The 20,319-nt window shown below is 41.8% G+C and overlaps 1 protein-coding gene across 2 annotated transcripts in view; it reads right to left on the minus strand.

The window, feature by feature from the left end:
* LOC118388418 (protein kinase C delta type-like) overlaps nucleotides 1-18,378 on the minus strand; it is a 33,843-nt gene extending 15,465 nt beyond the window's left edge. The window contains exons 1-2 of one of the 2 annotated variants that reach the window (XM_035777485.2): nucleotides 18,169-18,378; nucleotides 184-384 (exon numbers count right to left, since the gene is read on the minus strand). The gene's annotated coding sequence lies outside the window, so the exon portion shown is untranslated. The remainder of the gene's footprint in view (nucleotides 1-183; nucleotides 385-18,168) is intronic. The other variant, XM_035777484.2, reaches the window with a different exon arrangement.
* Nucleotides 18,379-20,319: the final 1,941 nt, after the last annotated feature.

Below are 20,319 nucleotides of genomic sequence, written 5' to 3' on the forward strand. Positions count from 1 at the left end.
TACTCTGTGTACATGTGATATTAGCAAAGGATATGATATTATCCTTTAACTCCTCAGCAAGCAGTGTAGGTATGCACTGCCAATGTACTGCCATAGTGGTACAGAGTGCCCTTGGGTGTAAAAAGTTCAATCAACGGACACTGCTTTGTTTTCATGCTCATTTTCACGATTTCATGTCATTACCTGGGTTAGCTAGGTAGTCTAGAACACCTTGTGGCTTTCAGCTCACGACGACTGGTAGATGTGACTTCATTAAAATGAACTGGTCCATGTTTGTAGACTGGTTTTCCTCCAATACCATTCTATGTAGGGTTACTGTGAGCTGGTTTAATTCTAAATCCACACTGTCTGGCTTGGATCTGGTTTCTCTGTAGTTTGAGCAGCCTGAAGTCAAGAGGGGCAAAACAGTTTTGAGTGAAACTCCCCCAGTCTTCCTTCGCACGCACACAGCTTCAGGAAGTAGACTTTGGAATCAACCTGGCAACCAGTCGAAAATCAACTATAGACTCAGTGCCAGCGGTCAAACAGCTCACAGTAATACATTGCAAAACACTGTAAAATACCAGCATACACATAGCAATTTAATTTGCGCTCTATTGTAGACAGGCAGCCATATACCTACACATACAGTGCTGTAAAAGAGAGCCGTGTGGAGCATTTGCAAATACATCTGGGGAGAGAGTGGACAGAGAAAATAGGAGAAGGAAGAGAAGGGAAAGAGGGAGATGGAGGAGCAGCATACTATAGGCAGGGTAAAAATTAAACATGACCAACATGCAGACTATGGACCTCGAGTGGGGAGTCAGAACATGCACTTGGACAGATCACTGATAGAATAGGTTTCTGTGTGTTGAAGTCCTCAGTTGTGCTATTTAGATTAGGCTCTCATGTAAATATTACGCTTGTGTGCTGGAATTAAAGGGCCAGAGAAAGCATAACTATACAACTGGAATGTCACATTTTAGGTTTGTGTTAATAATATAGTAGCTACATGTGGTATGTCTTTATGGATGACACACAGTAACATGCAGACACAAGGAACGCTGAAAGTACACCAATGAGGAAGGAGTAGTTGCTGGAACAAGAGGGGAAACAATTAGGCCTGGGGGACATACATTTCCAGTCAAATGTCACCATATACATCACCAAGGAATATGCTAATTAAACAGTTGTGACCTTCAAGGAAGTGATCCTTAGTGTAATGAATACTTAGGTGGGACGTTTACAGGAATGTCTAGTTATGGTCTAGTTATATGTAACTATATACAGTAAATCCCTATGTAGGGTATATTAACTCTTCAGAGGACATGGTTGAAGGAGGAACATTTCTTGGAACCAGACTAGTGTGAGATAACGATTAGTCATACGGTACATCTGAGGTCATCTCAATATTCTCCACCAAGTATATAGGACTCCTGAAGACAAGTGAAACTTCCAGTGAATAGAATAATAATAAATAATAAAGAAGCGATTAGTTCCCATGTGACCACTTCTTGGTCTCTTTCACAATCTCATTCTACTACTCCTTCAGTTCATTCTAAAAACAAATGATATAAACAGCAGCATGAGCAGAGACATAGCCACGATTATGTCTGGCTTTGGCGGTATACCGTTTATGCGGTATACTGGGATATTTTTGAAATACTCAAGAATTTGAATTTTTATTAGGATCCCCATTAGCTAATGCCATAACGTTAGCTGATCTTCCCGGGGTCCAACCCCAATTACAGTTTTTGACTATTGCTGACACATGATTTCTGAAACTATGGCTCCTTTTCTCTAGACTCTACCCACAAAACCCCAAAACACACACACACACCCACCCACCCCTTGCAAAACCAAACACTTCATTCAAAACTATTTTAACTCTTCTCAAAACTCTACATACAAACCTTCAAATGATTAGCTCTTATACACGCCAACTACACACAGATGTGACAAATGTAAAACACTATTTTGTGTCTTTTGCATGTTCAGTGGAGTCCACGGCAGTTTGTCATAGCACTCACATGTACACAAATATATACAGTATTTAAGCATATTCAGTATATATTTACACTATAAACAGAAATGCAAGGGGGGGAAAATGTAATGTATTTCTTTCTCAGAATATTGTATTTTCATCCAGATTTCAGGATGAACAGTAACAGACAAACAAATAGGATTGCTACTATAAAGAAAAAAACCAATTAGGGTGCATCCTGTCTCCTATTTGGGTCTGGCCACAGCACCTCATCAACATCCCAAGCGATGTTCTCTCTGGCTGACCAGTGAGGGAGGTAGCGTCTGGAGTGGCGTATCCAGCCCTGGCACGGCCCCTCGTCTATGTCACCACAGGCCTCCTCCTGGTCCTCGTCCCCCTCTCTCTCCTTCTCCTCTAAATCTCTCTCAAAAATTGGCCTCCATTGTTCTCCAAACCAAGAAAGCCAACCTGAAGCCGATTTATAGTTCTCAAGCACTGATTTCTATGTGAAGACACCTAGCTATAAGTGTTTTCACACGTGAGCACTGGGTGTAGGTAATGGCAGTGTTACCACCCATACGTAGAATGTATGCACACATGACTGTGGCAGTGTTTTCGTGAGCTTTGGATAAAAGCGTCTGCTAAATGGCATATATTATATTATTATTATTATAATCGGTAAAGGAGTGTGGCGTTTTGAATGGCAGTGTTTTCACACGTGAGCACTGGGTGTAGGTAATCGGTAAAGGAGTGTGGCGTTTTGAATGGCAGTGTTTTCACACGTGAGCACTGGGTGTAGGTAATCGGTAAAGGAGTGTGGCGTTTTGAATGGCAGTGTTTTCAAAACGAAAAACAAGACCTGTTAGACCTGTTAGTTTTGAATGTTTAATGTAGAGAACTGTGTTTAGTGTTCTGCCCAAAGTGTGTTTTACAATTACAAACTGAGTGTAAAGCAGATAATGTGCTTGCAGTTTTGCAGACTTGTTCTGAAGATTAGGTACACGAGTTAATGGTTTTACTGTGTGCCTCAAGTCCCACCTTTAGTGTTTAAGCGATTGTAAAGAATAAAAAAAAAAAAACTGTAATAAGACATTACAATTACAAATGAAGACTTTACAAACATTTGACAAGTAGACAATACAGACAATTAAAATACCTGACAGGAAACACATTTAACATTCAGTTGATACTTTCTATTTCCTGTCCAGTCATATGGTCTTTCACATTAGATGTTCTTTGATTTTTTTCTTTAAGGTAGATTTACTTTTTTCCTGAGAAAGTTGGATTGGTAAAGAGTTTGTCAGCTATGGCTCTATATAAAACTTTAGATTTAAGGCGATCTGTCCTTGCCTTGGGTTGTGCTATATGCCCTGAATTTACCTGTCTGGTTTGATGGTTATGCATGTTGCTAGTATGTACCAACTGGCCTGAAAATACCATCATTTTTGGGGGGAGGTGCGCTACACCAGGGGTTCCCAAACTTTTGGGGGCTGGCTCGGGGACCCTTTTGTGATAATTAATTTATAGTTTATAGCAGTTTTACCATCTAAGATGTGTGAAATATGCATTTGGTTTGTTCATTTGCTAGCAACATGAAAGTAGCTAGCTTGCAAGAGCAAGCTTCTTGGTTACAGCAGAGACAAACGATCCCCTCCTGGTTCAGGATCCCTGCTGCCTAAATGTGTTTTGTGCGTGCAGCAAGCTGTGAGTAGCCTTTTAAAGTAGTAGTATAACTTTATGAGCTGGGTTGTCTGCCCTTGCAATTAGCATTTAGCTAGGGTCTGCTATGGGACTTCGCTAGTAATTTGTTAGCATTTTACCCCCCCACCATAGCAACAAAAACAGTTTGGAATTAAATGGCACCCCTTTTGTGCACTTCCAGTAATACTGTATACGCCGGTATGGTACAGCAACGACAAGAAAGTCTGGATACCACCAAACCCCTCTGGCTACATCTTCATAAAGATATCTTTAGATAAGGGATATACATGTGTAGAGAGGTAGGCATGCAGCAGAGAGACATCATTAGAATCATTAGAGAGGGAGGGAGTGGCCTTAGCACTAACCACAGGGCCCTGCCCAAACAGGGCAGACAGGTTTAGGCCGAGAGCTTCGTTTTGGCTACATTATCACTATTATGAGTTGCCCTGCCCTTCTTTCTATGGGAAAGGGACAATGACAATGACAGTGTGTTTGCATCATGTCATCATTAGGAGGTTCCCTGTAATTCAGCATCGTTACAGACTCTTGGTTGTTACCTACATAGTATTCATTCCAAAGGTTAGTAAAGTAACCTTTGCCTGCTCACAATCGGTTAAAATCACATGATGCACACCTGATTATGTCATCAGTGTCTCTGGATGATGTCATCGGAAACATATTTTGGATTACAAAACATATGTTGATGTTGGGTTGGTGGCTGGAGATGATGAATTTGATGTTGAAAAAGAGTGACATTTCCCTTTAAGAGTGGAGGAGATTTAGACAAAAGGAGGTCCATGAGAACTTCAGATGATCTTTAAAGGGTTGATAAGGTGAACAGCCGAGGGCATTTAACAATTGGTTCTGATGATAGGGACCAGAGGGCAGATAGACAAGAGAAGATTTCCTCACCGATACCACAAAGTGCTTTGGCCATAAAGCCTGATATAATATTACTGTATAGAATACTCTCACGAGAGGTATAGGCTGTTCCAAAGCTTCTTTAAAAACACACTAGACCAGAAACTACATTTCTGTTTTTATTACATGGATACAAGTGAAAAGTGAGGTGGGTGGAAAGACTATTTTAATTACTCCAACCAAATATTTACCATTGTTTTTCGAATGTTATTACACATATTCTAATTGGATGCTATGGGAGATGGTTGTCGGGATGATAGGTTTGGACAGGTGTTCCTGGTTTTCTAATCATGCCCTGTGGATGCAGTGCTGGGATTGGTCCGAGAGGAAAACCAGGAAGCATCTCTGAAAATGACCCATTCCCACAACACATGCAGCAATCTGTTTTTGGACAAATGGGTGGAACCAAACAGCTTTGACCATATGGTCTTTGTTACTGTAGACAGATATAGAAAATATGAAAATGCCTACCAAACACCGTCCCGCTCACACATACTGTACTTTGTCTGCTGCTGGGATAGCTCAGGGTCTGTGTCTGTCTGTCCATTAATCAAAGTGCCTTGGTGTGATCTCTCTGTTCAACAGGGGAGGCTCCCCAGAGGAAAGGGAGGACCATCCTCCTCAGTGAATTTCATAAAAACGTTACTTGTAAAACACTTAACAAGTTATCTTTTAGATAAAACTATACTAAATATAATCATGTCACCAAATAACTTGTTAACACACACTATTTTGCAAAGAATGTCCACAGTAGCCTCAACAGCACTGTAGGGTAGCACCACGGTGTAGCCGGAGGCCAGCTAGCGTCAGTCCTCCTCTGGGTACATTGACTTCAATAAAACAAAAAAAATCTAGGACGCTCATGGTTCTCACCCCCTTACACAGACGTACACAGTAATTATGTCAACTTCCGGAGGACGTCCTCCAGCCTATCAGAGCTCTTGCAGCATGAACTGACATGTTGTCCACCCAATCAAAGGATCAGAAAATGTATTTTCATCTGTAACACACAGCTGATGTGTTGTGCATTGAAGTCCACAAGCGAAGGGAAGAGAAGGAATACAACATGGCTGTTATGAGAATGAACTCTGTTTACTCGTGATCAGGAATGTATTCATTCCATTGATTCTGTTGAAAAATGTTTGTCAAACAGAACAAAATGGGGATAAACATACCTGAATTTGTCCAATAGAAACTAGTTTGCAACTGTTGGACTAATAATTACACCCTATATCAGCTAGATGCAGGCAAGAGTGTGCAAGGCGGTATTGAATGTCACTGTAACCTCAAATGTCTCTTCACCTGTGTGCACCTGTTGTAAACTTTGATTCATAGGCTAGGTTGTAGCAACCTCATGATGTGTATAATAATTTTTGTTGGTATCATGTAGTAGCCTAAACCTATCGCTGGTACATTGAACTGGGTGAATATTAATGAGAGTCATCCAATATACTGTAATATAAATAAGGCCATGGTCATTACAAAAAAAGATTTAAAAAAAGGTCCTCCCTCTTCTTAAAACGGCACCGACTGCCACTGCTGTTCAACCAAAGACTATAGATCCGTCTGAATCGGTCTGGGTTCACAGTGAGTGTGTACAGTATGTGCACAGGTTCCATCAACGCACACTCAACACGGAAATTTTACGTAAACCCGGTTGGTGCACAATATTGAGAATCAATCTTACACAAACCATTTTCCAGGCAGTGGGATTCCTCTAGCACGACAAATGTGTGATTAAAACCCAAGCCAAGCTCAGTTCAGTCCAAACAGCAGTGTCACTGAGTGTAAAAGGCTCTGTGCTTTTGAACAAGTTCGCCTTTCCTAAACCCAGAGGGCCAGAGTGACTGTAACTTGAGATGTGAAAGACAGAAGAGAGCGAGAGAAAAGTATCCAGCCAGAGAACAAGGAGGGCCTATAAACCAGGGCCAGGCTCAGCCCGAGCAATTAGAGCTAAGCAAACAACCTCCACAGGACAATAATGAACCTGAACAAGCATCGCCTGTGGCAGCCTGGACTAGATTACAGATACAGCTAATAACATGGCGTGTGTGTGTGTGTGTGTGTGTGTGTGTGTGTGTGTGTGTGTGTGTGTGTGTGTCAACTCAAAGAAGGTTTCTACTGAAGTTATTGCTCATTGTGAGAACAGCAATGGCAATTTGGAATGCGGAAAAAAATGGAGTCAAAGAGTGTAATTTACTACTGTTTGCCTGTTAATGCGTCATCTCTTTATCTGTTAATATGGTTAAACTGTATGGCAGCTGCTTGTTCAAGATAACCATACCGCCTTACACACAAGTAGAGCTGGCATAAATATACCTGTCAATTATCTGTGAATGAATCTGACCATCCACAAAAGCTTTCCACTAGCTTTGACTACTTCTGACCGTTTTAGCTGAACATTTTTTTTTATTAAACCATACACAAGACGTACAGTTGAAGTCGGAAATGTACATACTGAGTTTAAATGTATTTGGCTAAGGTGTATCACAATTCCTGACATCTAATCCTAGAAAATAAATCCCTGTCTTAGGATCATTTTAAGAATGTGAAATGTCAGAATAATAGTACAGAGAATGATTTATTTCAGCTTTTATTTCTTTCATTATATTCCCAGTGGGTCAGAAGTTTACATACACTCAATTAGTATTTGGTAGCATTGCCCTTAAATTGTTTAACTTGGGTCAAATGTTTCAGGCACCCTTCCACAAGCTTCCCACAATAAGTTGGGTGAATTTTGGCCCATTCCTCCTGACAGAGCTGGTGTAACTGAGTCATGTTTGTAGGCCTCCTTGCTCGCACATGCTTTTTCAGTTCTGCCCACACATTTTCTATAGGGTTGAGGTCAGGGTTTTGTGATGACCACTCCAATACCTTCACTTTGTTGTCCTTAAGCCATTTTGCCACAACTTTGGAAGTATGCTTGGGGTAATTGTCCATTTGGAAGACCCCATTTGCGAACAAGCTTTAACTTCCTGACTGATGTCTTGAGATGTTGCGTCAATATATCCCCATAATTTTCCTACCTCATGATGACATCTATTTTGTAAAGTGCACCAGTCCCACCTGCAGCAAAGCACCCATACAACATGATGCTGCCACACCCGTGCTTCACGGTTGGTATGGTATTCTTCGGCTTGCAAGCCTCCCCCTTTCCCCTCTAAACATAATGTAAGTCATTATGGCCAAACAGTTCTATTTTTGTTTCCTCAGACCAGAGAACATTTCTACAAAAAAGTACAATCTTTGTCCCCATGTGCAGTTGAAAACCGTAGTCTGGCTTTTTAATGGTGGTTTTGGAGAAGTGGCTTCTTTCTTGCTGAATGGCCTTACAGGTTATGTCGATATAGGACTCGTTTTACTGTGGATATAGATCGTTTTATACACATTTTCACAAGGTCCTTTGCTGTTATTCTGGGATTGATTTGCACTTTTCACACCAACGTACCTTCATCTTTAGGAGACAGAACGCATGTCCTTCCTGAGTGGTATGACGACTGTGTGGTCCCATGGTGTTTATACTTGCGTACTATTGTTTGTACAGATGAATGTGGTACCTTCAGGCGTTTGGAAATTGCTCCCACGGATGAACCAGACTTGTGGAGGTTTTTCTGAGGTCTTGGCTGATTTATTTTGATTTTCCCATGATGTCAAGCAAAAAAGCACTGAGTTTGAAGGTAGGCCTTGAAATACATCCACAGTTACACCCCCAATTGACTCAACTTATGTCAATTAGCCTATCAGAAGCTTCTAAAGCCATGACATAATTTTCTGGAATTTTCCCAACTGTTAAAAAGGCACAGTCAACTTAGTGTATGTAAACTTTTGACCCACTGGAATTGTGATACAGTGATAAGTGAAATAATCTGTCTGTAAACAATTTTTGTAAAAATGACTTGCCAAAAAGTAGATTTGCCAAAACTATAGTTTGTTAACAAGAAATTTGTGGAGTGGTTGAAAAACAAGTTAATGAATGCAATGTAAACTTACAACTTCAACTGTATGTGGCAGGGTCTACAGACAATCACACACTACAATAGGAAAACAAGCTATATCGCAGAATAGGGACGTCTTGCATCCAGATGAAATAAACACCTTCTTTGCCTGCTTTGAGGACAATACAGTGCCACCGATGCAGCCATCTACCAAGGACTGTGGGCTCTCCTTCTCTGTGGCCAACGTGGGTAAAACATTTAACACATTAACCCTCACAATGCTGCTGGCCCAGATGGCATCCCTAGCCATGTCCTCAGAGCATGCGCAGACCAGCTGGCTGGTGGGTTTACGGACATATTCACCCCGCTACCATCCAGAAGGTGAGGTCAGTACAGGTGCATCAGAGCTGGGATGAGAGACTGAAAAACAGCTTCAGACTGTTAAATAGCCATCACTAGCACATTAGAGCCTGCTGCTCACATGGAGACTTTGGCCACTTTAATAATGTTTATGCTGTATTCTATATGATCTATTGCATCTTGGCCTATGCCACTGACATTGCTCATCCATATATGTATATATTTTTATTCCATTCCTTTACTAAGATTTGTGTGTATACGGTAGTTGTTGTGGAATTGTTAGATATTACTTGTTAGATATTGCTGCACTGTCGGAGCTAGAAGCACAAGAACTTCGCTACACTCGTAATAAACATCTGCTGACCATATGTAGGTGAACAATAAAATTTGATATAGAGACATTATTGCATGGAACTCCATTCCATGTCATAATGCTCAATTGAACAGCAAACCTAGTAAAAAACAAACAAACAAAAAAAGAAAAACACAGAGAGCAACACCTCACGGCACAACACCTCTCCCTTATTTGACCTAGATATTTTGTGTGCTTGCATTGTAGGCTACATGTGCGTTTTGTCATTTTTGTTTAATTTATGTAGTTCTGTCCTTGAGCGGTTGTCTATTAATGTTCTGTATCATGTTTCATGTTTTGTGTGGACCCTAGGAATAGCTGCTGTTTTCACAACAGGAAATGGGGATCCTAATAAAATACCAAAAACATTGCCATGAATCAACATTTCTTAGATGTAGCTCTGTCGTAACCGGCCGCGACCGGGAGGTCCATGGGGCGACGCACAATTGGCCAAGCGTCGTCCGGGTTAGGGAGGGCTTGGTCGGTAGGGATGTCCTTGTCTCATCGCGCACCAGCGAATCCTGTGGCGGGCCGGGCGCAGTGTTTCCTCCGACACATTGGTGCGGCTGGCTTCCGGGTTGGATCTGCGCTGTGTTAAGAAGCAGTGCGGCTGGTTGGGTTGTGTATCGGAGGACGCATGACTTTCAACCTTAGTCTCTCCCGAGCCCGTACGGGAGTTGTAGCGATGAGACAAGATAGTATCTACTACAACAATTGGACACCACAAAATTGGGGAGAAAAAGGGGTACAAAAATAAAATAAATAAATAAAAATAAGGCAAGAAAGTATCAAGTATGATTTGATTTGACTATATTTGTTAGACTCAAAAGCCCAACATGCTACAACACACTGTGAAATGAATAAACATGTTTCTACAAATGTACACAAAAGAGAGCATATCCCTTTATCATCCCCTATAACTTTGGGTATGACGGAGGTTGTTTCCTGAACAATAGCACAGTAGGGACTGGACAGAGCCAATAAAAGCCTTCCTTTTCCTCCCTATCCGGGAATAATGTCTCAACTAGAGGTCGACCGATGAATCGGAATGGCCGATTAATTAGGGCCGAGTTCAAGTTTTCATAACAATCGTAAATCGGTATTTTTGGACACCGATTAGGCTGATAATTTTTTTCTCAAAATGTGTTGGCAATGTGTTGTGTGACAAAACTGCACATTATAGAGTGGCCTTTTGTCACCAGCACAAGGTGCAGTTGTGTAATGATCATGCTGTTTAATCAGCTACTTGATATGCCACACCATCAGGTGGATGGATTATCTTGACAAAGGATAAAATGCTCACTAACAGGGATGTAAACAAATTTGCGCACAACATTTGAAATAAATAATATTTTAGTGCATATGGAACAATTCTGGGATCTTTTATTTCAGCTCATGTTGCGTTTATATTTTTGTTCAGTGTATGTTTGTAGTCATAGGTAACCAGAATGTGACTACAACTAAGTCTTTGAACACTGTGTTGTTAAAAACCCTTTAATGTTTTTAACCCTATCCAAAAACTCAACCCATAACCTTCTAAATTCGACATTTGGAGCAATGGAAGGATACTGAGCAGGAGTCAACCCAGGGTGTCAGAGACACTTTGAAATTTGCTGTTTGGAGAAACATCTAATTCTGCAGTGAGACAGAGCTTGTTGCTTGATTACCACAAGCTGCAGACAGCACAGTGCAGTGGCCAGACTAGCAGGCAGATAATAGAGGTGTCTGAGAGTGACTGACTCCACTACACAGTACAGGGTGGGTAGGATAGAGAGAGAGCGAGAGGCTAAATGATGCAAGACGACAACATTGAGTGCTGCTAAACTGCTGTCATCTTGGGTGTGTGTGACAGAGAAAATGTGTTTAGAGAGTGTCACTAAGTAGCAGAATGTGTGAAAAACCAAACTCATCACCTATATAACTGCTAGGATAAATAATGGAGTATGGGAGAGTGTTGTAGATTCAGCCCAAGTACCCCTGTTTCTCTCCCACCCACTCTCGCTGTGTGTGTGTGTGTGTGTGTGTGTGTGTGTGTGTGTGTGTGTTGCGCTGAGAGCCACGCCTGGCAGCAGGTGTGCTCAAAATGAATAAATAATACAAGCCTGCCATGTAGCTTTACACCACAACAGAGCAGACAACAAAGCATTAGTATCTAAACAAGGTCTGTGTGTGTTTCGTAATCGTGTCTGCACAGCAACTTCCCACTATTGCAATACTACATTATGGCTTACAGATTAAGCTTTTTGGTCAGACAAGCACAGAAATGGCAAGAGTATATTCTGAGTATATAAGAATATATTCTGACCCACCAGAGTGGGTGTTTGTTGTGCTTCCCTGTGGATCAGTGCTGCATGGGGAAATCTTCACTGAGCAACTGTCATAACTGTCTCCTCACACCCGGATACAAAGCAGAGCAGACACCAGACCAGCCCACAGCCCACAGCCCACAGCCAATATTGACACACCTCTCAGCCTCCTTAGGCATCCAATGCATGTGTAGAGTTACCCTTCCAGTCCTATTGTGTCCCATTTTTATTTGTATTTTTCCCACCAGGTAGGCCAGTTGAGAACAAGTTCTCATTTACAACTGTGACCTGGCCAAAATATAGCAAAGCAGTGCGACAAAACACAGAGTTACACATGGAATAAACATACATACAGTTAATAACACAATAGAAAAATCTGTATACAGTGTGTGCAAATGGAGTAAGGAGGTAAGGCAATAAATAGGCCATAGTGGCGAAGTAATTACAATTCAGCAATTAACACTGGAGTGATATATGTGCAGATGAGGATGTGAAAGTAGAAATACTGGTGTGCAAAAGAGAAGAAAAAACTAAAACAAATATTGGATGATGTAGGTAGTTGGTTGGATGGGCTATACAGCTGCAGCGATCGGTAAGCTGCTCTGATATCTGACGTTTTAAGTCAGTGAGTGAGATATAAGTCTCCAACTTCAGTGATTGTTGCAATTCGTTCTATTCATTCTGGCAGCAGAAAACTGGAAGGAAAGGAGGCCAAAGTAGGTGTTGGCTTTGGGGATAACCAGTGAAATATACCTGCTGGAGTGCGTGCTATGGGTGGATGTTGCTATGGTGACCAGTGAGCTGAGGGAAGGCGGCGCTTTACCTAGCGAAGACTTATGGTAAGAGGTGTTGAGAGTAGGTAACAACACATCTGCCATGCTGATCCTTAACACTGGTTCCCTCAGGGGTGTGTACTTAGTCCCCTCCTGTATTCCCTGTTCACCTACGACTGCGTGGCCAAACACGACTCCAACACCATCATTAAGTTTGCTGACGATCACCGACAACGATGAGACGGCCTATAGGGAGGAACTCAGAACAGGCAGTGTCATGCCAGGAAAACAACCTCTCCCTCAATGTGAGCAAGACAAAAGGAGCTGATCGTGGACTACAGGAAAAGGCGAGCCAAACAGGCCCCCATTAACATCTATGGGGCTGTAGTGGAGCGGGTCGAGAGTTTCAAGTTCCTTGGTGTCCACATCACCAACGAACTATCATGGTCCAAACACACCAAGAAAGTCGTGAAGACGGCACGACAAAACCTTTTCCCCCTCAGGAGACTGAATAGATTTGGCATGGGTCCCCAGATCCTCAAAAGGTTCTACAGATGCACCATTGAGAGCATCCTGACCGGTTGCATCACCGCCTGGTATGGCAACCGCTCGGCATCTGACCGTAAGGCGCTACAGAGGGTAGCGAACAGCCCAGTACATCACTGGGGCCAAGCTTCCTGCCATCCAGGACCTATATAATAGGCGGTGTCAGAGAAAAGCCAATAAAATTGTCAGAGACTCCAGTTATAGACTGTTTCCTCTGCTACCGCACAGCAAGCGGTGTCCGGGGCGCCAAGTCTAGGATCAAAAGGCTCCTCAACAGCTTCTACACCCAAGCCATTAGACTGCTGAACAATTAATAAAAATCGCCACTGGACAATTTACATTGAGACCCCCCCGCCCTTGTACACTGCTGCTACTCGCCGTTTGTTTGTTACCTATGCATAGTCAGTTCACCCCCACCTACATGAACATATTACCTCAACTAGCCTGTACCCCTGCACACTGACTCGGTACCCCTGTATAAAGCCTCATTATTGTTATTCTTATTGTGTTACTTTTTATTTTTGCCTACTTTGTAAATATTTTCTTCTTCTTGAACTGCACTGTTGGTTAAGGGCTTGTAAGTAAGCATTTCACGGTAAGGTCTACACTTGTTGTATTCGACGCATGTGGCAAATAAGGTTTGATTTGATGACAAAGCAAAAACAGGTTTTTAGAAATGTTTGATATTTTTTATAATTACATCACTGAAATATCACATTTACATAAGTTTTCGGACCCTTTACTCAGTACTTTCTTGAAGCATGTTTGGCAGGGTTTACAGCATAGCTTCTTCTTGGGTATGATGCTACAAGCTTGGCACACCTGTATTTGGGGAGTTTCTCTCATTATTCTCTGCAGATCTCTCAAGGTCTGTCATGTTGGATGGGGAGTGTTGCTGCACAGCTATTTTCAGGTCTCTCCAGAGACGTTCGACTGGGTTTAAGTCCGGGCTCCGGCCGGGCCACTCAAGGACATTGAGACTTGTCCCGAAGCCACTCCTGCTTTGTCTTGGCTGTGTGCTTAGGGTCGCTGTCCTGTTGGAAGGTGAACCGTCGCCCCAGTCTGAGGTCCTGTGCGCTCTGGAGCAGGTTTTATTCAAGGATCTCTCTGTACTTTGCTCCGTTCATCTTTGCCTTGATCCTGACGAGTCTCCCAGTCCCTGAAAAACATCCCCAACGAATAATGGTGCCCCCACCATGCTTCATCGTAGGGATGGTACCAGGTTTCCTCCGGACAGGACACTTGGCAATCAGGCCAAAAAGTTCAATCTTGGTTTCATCAGACCAGAGAATCTTGTTTCTCATGGTCTGAGAGTTCTTTAGGTGCCTTTTGGCAAACTCCAAGTGGGCTGTGGAAGAGTGGCATCCATCTGGCCACTCTACCATACAGGCACCAGTCTAATGTCCACTGCTATTTTTTTTCTAGGCCCAAGCAAGTCTCTTCTTCTTATTGATGTCCTTTAGTTGTGGTTTCTTTGCAGCAATTCAACCATGAAGGCTTGATTCACAGTCTCCTCTGAACAGTTGATGTTAAGGTGTGTCTGTTACATTTTTCACAGAGTTCTTCATGTATGTGGGCTGCAACTTCTGAGGCTGGTAATGTTAATGAACTTGTCTTCTGCAGCAGAGGTAACTCTGGGTCTTCCTTTCCTATGGCGGTCCTCATGAGAGCCGGTTTCATAATAGCGCTTGATAGTTTATTCAAGTGCAGTCGCAAAAACTTTCAAAGTTCTTAAAATGTTCCGTATTGACGGACCTTCATGTCTTAAAGTAATGATGGACTGTCGTTTCCCTTTGCTTATTTGAGCTGTTCTTGCTATAATATGGACTTGGTCTTTTACCAAATAGGGCCATCTTCTGTATACCAACCCTACCTTGTCACAACACAACTGATTGGCTCAAACACATTAAGAAGGAAAGAAATCCCACATGTTAACTTAAGGCACACCTGTGAATTGAAATGCATTCCAGGTGACTTCCTCATAAAAGCTGGTTGAGAGAATGCCAAGAGTGTGCAAAGCTGTCATCAAGGCAATGGGCGGCTGCTTTGAAGAATCTAAAATATATCTGGCTTTTTTTAAACACTTTTTGCTTACTACATGATTCCATATGTTTCTACAATGTAGAAAATGGTTAAAAAGAAATATTTAAAAAATAGGAAATCCCTTGAATGGCACATTGACACCCCCAAACACATTCACCATTTTCTGCAGCTACTCTTTCTTTTATTTTTTTTTAACTCTCCCTATTATCTATCCTGATGCCTTATCAGACACTTTATATTGCCTTCATTCACATACAGTTGGGCAAAAAAGTATTTAGTCAGCCACCAATTGTGCAAGTTCTCCCACTTAAAAAGATGAGGCCTGTAATTTTCATCATAGGTACACTTCAACTATGACAGACAAAATTTGAAAATCCAGAAAATCACATTGTAGGATTTTTATGAATTTATTTGCAAATTATGGTGGAAAATAAGTATTTGGTCACCTACAAACAAGCAAGATTTCTGGCTCTCACAGACCTGTAACTTCTTCTTTAAGAGGCTCCTCTGTCCTCCACACGTTACCTGTGTTAATGGCACCTGTTTGAACTTGTTATCAGTATAAAAGACACCTGTCCACAACCTCAAACAGTCACACTCCAAACTCCACTATGGCCAAGACCAAAGAGCTGTCAAAGGACACCAGAAACAACATTGTAGACCTGCACCAGGCTGGGAAGACTGAATCTGCAATAGGTAAGCAGCTTGGTTTGAAGAAATCAACTGTGGGAGCAATTATTAGGAAATGGAAGACATACAAGACCACTGATAATCTCCCTCGATCTGGGGCTCCACACAAGATCTCACCCCGTGGGGTCAAAATGATCACAAAAACAGTGAGCAAAAATCCCAGAACCACACGGGGGGACCTAAATAATAGAACTTTTTGGTAAAAACCCAACTCGTCGTGTTTGGAGGACAAAGAATGATGAGTTGCATCCAAAGAACACCATACCTACTGTGAAGCATGGTGGTGGAAACATCATGCTTTGGGGCTGTTTTTCTGCAAAGGGACCAGGACGACTGATCCGTGTAAAGGAAAGAATGAATGACCTCCTTCCACCAGCAAGGGCATTGAAGATGAAATGTGGCTGGGTCTTTCAGCATGACAATGATCCCAAACACACCGCCCGAGCAACGAAGGAGTGGCTTCGTAAGAAGCGTTTCAAGGTCCTGGAGTGGCCTAGCCAGTCTCCAGATCTCAACCCCAAAGAAAATCTTTGGAGGGAGTTGAAAGTCCGTGTTGCCCAGCAACAGCCCCAAAACATCACTGCTCTAGAGGAGATCTGCATGGAGGAATGGGCCAAAATACCAGCAACAGTGTGTGAAAACCTTGTGAAGACTTACAGAAAATGTTTGACCTCTGTCATTGCCAACAAAGGGTATATAACAAAGTATTGAGAAACTTTTGTTATTGAGCAAATACTTATTTTCCACCATAATTTGCAAATAAATTCATTAAATAAATTCAATAAAAGTCCTACAATGTGATTTTCTGGATTCTGATTTTGTCTGTCATAGTTTAAGTGTACCTATGATGAAAATTACAGGCCTCTCTCATCATCTTTGTAAGTTGGAGAACTTGCACAATTAGTGGCTGACTAAATACTTTTTTTGCCCCACTGTTTCTACCTCAAATACCTCATACCTCTAAACAATGATCTGGTACTGGTACTCGCTGAAGCTCCATTCTTATGTATTTAATTTAATTATTTGTGTAACTATTTTATTTTTAAACTTTGCATCATTGGAAAGTGTTCATAAGCAAGCATTTCACAGCATTTCACAACCAGTCTACACTAGTTGTATTCAGCGCATATGACAAATAAAATTAGATAAATACATTTGGTCAAATGTATTATCATCTTTCTATACATTTCCTCTCAGTAGGGAGCACAGACAAATGTTGAAAAAAGTCTGGGCCAGTGGTCACAAATGTTTAATTTCTAGGTTGCATAGACCCACTGTATTGTGTGGTGATTGACACCAACGACTGTAAATGACAACTTGTGGTTGCGGGCTTGTTTTGCAGAATTCCTAGATTACAAGGGGCACTAGCAAACACTAGTGTGTGGTAACCACAGTAACATAGAAGAGTAATAACATTGTGGCATAAAGTCTAGAGAAAAATGATAGTGTACATCATGTACTTTGGTGGCAGCTGAAATGGGCCAGATCCTTCCACACAAATAACAATCCGTTCGGAATACCTTGGGACCATATTACAGCTCAAGGCCCATGGAAACTCAATAGACTACAGGTCTTCACGAATGACAATCAGACCAAACTATATTTACTCATCTTTTTAAAAATGGAGACCCGAACCCAAATGGAGCAGAGAACAACTCAACCTAGACCCGTACCCTAACGGGTCTGGGTCTAGACCAGACCCAACTGGACTAGCGTGACAAATCATTTTTTCCCTCTTATCAGCCAAGTTGCTCTACTGGTTAAGGAATATGTTTTATATGTTGGCTAGGCCTTTTATAAGTAAAGCAATTTAGCGTAAAATAAGAATATGCTACAGGACCCGATCCAGACCAGATGGACATGCTAGTATTCTTCAGCCCCCAATCCATTCGTGCCAGGGTCAGGTCTCGGGTATATCGGGTCCACCCGGATCCATGAAGACATCTAAACTATACGAGGATGACCAAAAGTTGATTGATGATTCACTTTTATCAACTTAATTCTCACAAAAACAGAGAGTCCGTAATGCGCATTGAATTAGCCTACTAAACAACCAAAACGACATTTGACAGACCGTAAAATGAGGCTACCAAAAGAAGGCGAGGAAAGTATATGAATAAGGATTCCCACAGAACATTGCTTACGTAACATGAACAGAGAGGAAATCATTATCTGACAGCACAATGTTTGTTACCCACCAACAGCTTCTTTTTGACCCGGTTCGATGTATCGTTTTTTTGTTGTTGCTTTGAAGCGCACATAGGTTACCTAAAACTTTCCCGCAGTGATTTTGTAGTAAACAAACTTGTCCGATTGCTCATTTTCAGCAATCAGCAGATGTGGTAGGTACTAAGTAGTGCACCAAAGTATCAACACAAAAAGCGTTAAACCACTGTAAGATTTGATTGTAAAAAAATCACAAAAAACAATGCGCTTCAGCATTTTTATCGAAAGTAACTCGTCCCGATCGTGACGTCAGTGTGCAATTCGACCGTGTCCTTTTACTGTCATTTTGTAAAATATTGAAGATTTCCTCCAATTGAGTTACAATTATTCAAATATTAGGGAGTCGACTTACCTTTATAAAGCGTTTAAAAAGGTCCCGATCAAGTTTGCTTTGACTTATTATGTTCTGCCCTTGTTTGTATGCTACACGGGGAATCTTCAGCGTGTTTAAGGAAGCATTCGCACGCAGCTCTCTCGCAGCCTGTCAGCTATGGAGTTCAGTGGTGGTGACGTCGTCCAGGTGCAATCCCAAGTACAGAGAGAGAGGCAGAGCGTTTGATTTCTGTGAAAGTTGAAAGTCAGAAATAGAGAGTACAGTACACAGAAAGGGATAATTGGCCACCAATAGAACATTACTTAAAATTTGAGTCATAATCTATTTTGAGAGAGAGGTGTAAATGTTTTTGTAGGTTTACCACATTTTTACATTTCACTGCTAGGAGACTTGCCTCAAAGATATTCAGTTTTTTTGTTGTTGTAACAAACAGTATCAACAATGGTGCCTAAGATGCAGTCCTCTAAAAGCTCTAATATGTAAAGCCCAGTAAAGCTCATGAATAGGCTACAGAATTCAAGGCTGCCTCTACTACTTTCCATGAAAATATGTATTTGGCAGAGGGTCATATAACCTGCAAACTGAACAAGGGCAGTGTACACACAAACAGAAAGCCCCTTACTCCACAGGTTACAGCAGCCAGAAACACCCTTTGGAGGCCTGGCTAAACCATTGTGGCCCCACCTACATGCTCCCAGTCCTGTGGCCCAGCCATTTCTTCCTCCTTATCCACGCAGAGTAGAGTCATGTGCTGCTGAGTCATCATACCCCACACACCCCGCCCACCCACCTCTCTGGCTATAAGAGACAAAGAGCTGGTAAATTTAGCCAATCTGTCCCAGCTCCTATACGGCTATTTTTAGTCCCATTCAAAGTTTACGGATGACACACACAATTGTATTTATAATTGTAAGTGAATGCTGACACAGATTTGGTGTGTTAGACTAGAGGTGGTTTCTCATCAATCACATCCATAAACAGCAGGGTGCTCTCCAGTATAAATATAATACAGTGGTTTCTAATGAGGGGCCAGAGAAGGGTAATGACACAAAAATAATCCCATGGATGCTTTTGTGTCATACCTATGACCGTGGCATTGTTGTGAGAGAAGAAAGGAAAGAGTGTGTTATTAACATGTTTGTGTACTGTATAGCGGTAGCACATTGTTTTATATATATTTGTATTTTATTTCACCTTTATTTAACCAGGTAGGCCAGTTGAGAACAAGTTCTCATTTACAACTGAGACCTGGCCAAGATAATGCAAGGCTGTGTGACAAAAAACAACAACACAGAGTTACACATGGAGTAAACAAAAGTACATTCAATTACAATAGAAAAATCTACATACAGTGTGTGCAAATTGAGTTAGGAGGTAAGGCAATAAATAGGCCATAGTAGCGAAGTAATTACAATTTAGCAAATTAACACTGAAGTGATAGATGTGCAGATGATGATGTGCAAGTAGAAATACTGGTGTGCAAAATAACTAAAAAAGTAAATAAAAACAATATGGGATGAGGTAGGTAGTTGGATGGGCTATTTACAGATGGGCTGTGTACAGCTGCAGCGATCGGTGAGCTGCTCAGATAGCTGATGCTTAAAGTTAGTGAGGGAGATATAAGTCTCCAACTTCAGCGATTTTTGCAATTGGTTCCAGCCATTGTAGTAGAGAACTGGAAGGAAAGGCGGCCAAAGTAGGTGTTGGCTTTGGGGATGACCAGTGAGATATACCTTCTGGAGCGTGTGCTACGGATGGGTGTTGTTATGGTGACCAGTGAGCTGAGATAAGGCGGATCTTTACCTAGCAAAGAATTATAGATTACCTGGAGCCAGTGGGTCTGGCGACGAATATGTTGCGAGGACCAGCCAACGAGAGCATACAGGTCACAGTGGTGGGTGGTATATGGGGCTTTGATGACAAAAAGGATGGCACTGTGATAGACTGCATCCAGTTTGCTGAGTAGAGTACTGGAGGCTATTTTGTAAATGACATCGCCAAAGTCAAGGATCGGTAGGATAGTCCGTTTTACAAGGGCGTGTTAGGCAGCATGAGTGAAGGAGGCTTTGTTGCGAAATAGGAAGCCGATTCTAGATTTGATTTTGGATTAGAGATGTTTAATATGAGTCTGGAAGGAGAGTTACAGTCTATCCAGACACCTAAATATTT

Source organism: Oncorhynchus keta, chromosome 10, assembly GCF_023373465.1.
Source record: "Oncorhynchus keta strain PuntledgeMale-10-30-2019 chromosome 10, Oket_V2, whole genome shotgun sequence".
NCBI lineage: Eukaryota > Metazoa > Chordata > Actinopteri > Salmoniformes > Salmonidae > Oncorhynchus > Oncorhynchus keta.